This window comes from Octopus bimaculoides, chromosome 28, assembly GCF_001194135.2.
Source record: "Octopus bimaculoides isolate UCB-OBI-ISO-001 chromosome 28, ASM119413v2, whole genome shotgun sequence".
Classification (NCBI taxonomy): Eukaryota; Metazoa; Mollusca; class Cephalopoda; order Octopoda; family Octopodidae; genus Octopus; species Octopus bimaculoides.
In genome coordinates, this window is record NC_069008.1 from 6,286,529 (window position 1) to 6,287,557 (window position 1,029).

Genomic DNA, 1,029 nt, shown 5'->3' on the forward strand with positions numbered 1-1,029 from the left:
TATATATATATATATATATATGCAGCTGTAAAAACTCTGCCAAATCAGATTGGAGCCTGGTGTAGCCATCCGGTTGCACCAGTCCTCAGTCAAATCGTCCAACCCATGCCTGCATGGAAAGCGGACGTTAAACGATGATGATGATGAAGATGATGATTCATGGAAAATTCTTATTTTCAATGGATGTCACTTCAATTCATTTTATAGGAAACATACAGGGACTGGACAAAATCGTGATGCTATGATGCTAGGTGTTTCCATTATTTCCCCAACCCTTGTAATTGTCTGCCAGGAAAAAGGCTTAACGGCATTTCATCTGTCTTTAGATTCTGGGTTTAAATTCCGCCATAAAATAAGCATCCTTTCGATACAAGGGTCGATGTAAGCAACTTACTCCCGCTCTGAAATGTCTGGCCTTGTGCCAAAATTTATTACAGGTCTGTTTTATACACTTTCTTAGCAAACTCATTGTTATGTTACAGAAATTTGAGAAATAATGGAATCCAGAAAATTGATGTCCAAACCTTCCAAGATCTTACCAATTTAAAAGAATTGTAAGTCAAATCACTCTTGTTAATGCTATTTCATTGACGATGTACGTTTGTATTTCTAAATATTAAAAGTCTTCTTTCTCTTATCACTCTCTTTGTTTCTATGTAAGGGTGTGTATGATGTATCTGTCTCTTTCTACAGGAGGCGCAATGGCCCAGTGGTTAGGGCAGCGGACTCGCCGTCATAGGATCAAGGTTTCGATTCCCAGATTGGGCGTTGTGAGTGTTTATTGAGCGAAAACACCTAAAGTCCCACGAGGTTCCGGCAGGGGATGGTGGCAAACCCTGCTGTACTCTTTCACCACAACTTTCTCTCACTCTTACTTCCTGTTTCTGTTGTGCCTGTAAACACACCAGCAACGGTTGTCAAGCGAAGTTGGGGGGACAAATACAGACACACAAACATACATATATATACGACGGGCTTCTTTCAGTTTCCGTCTACCAAATCCACTCACAAGGCTTTGCTCGGCCCGAT

General features: G+C 40.9%; 1 protein-coding gene and 1 long non-coding RNA gene across 15 annotated transcripts in view; both read left to right on the forward strand.

Moving 5' to 3' along the window:
• The window catches only part of LOC106878586 (uncharacterized), a 2,750-nt gene extending 2,092 nt beyond the window's left edge, over positions 1-658 (forward strand). The window contains exon 3 of the long non-coding RNA XR_001410517.2: positions 483-658. This is a non-coding gene — a long non-coding RNA (uncharacterized LOC106878586). The remainder of the gene's footprint in view (positions 1-482) is intronic.
• LOC106878584 (slit homolog 1 protein-like) overlaps positions 1-1,029 on the forward strand; it is a 35,923-nt gene that overhangs the window by 9,272 nt on the left and 25,622 nt on the right. The window lies entirely within an intron of this gene.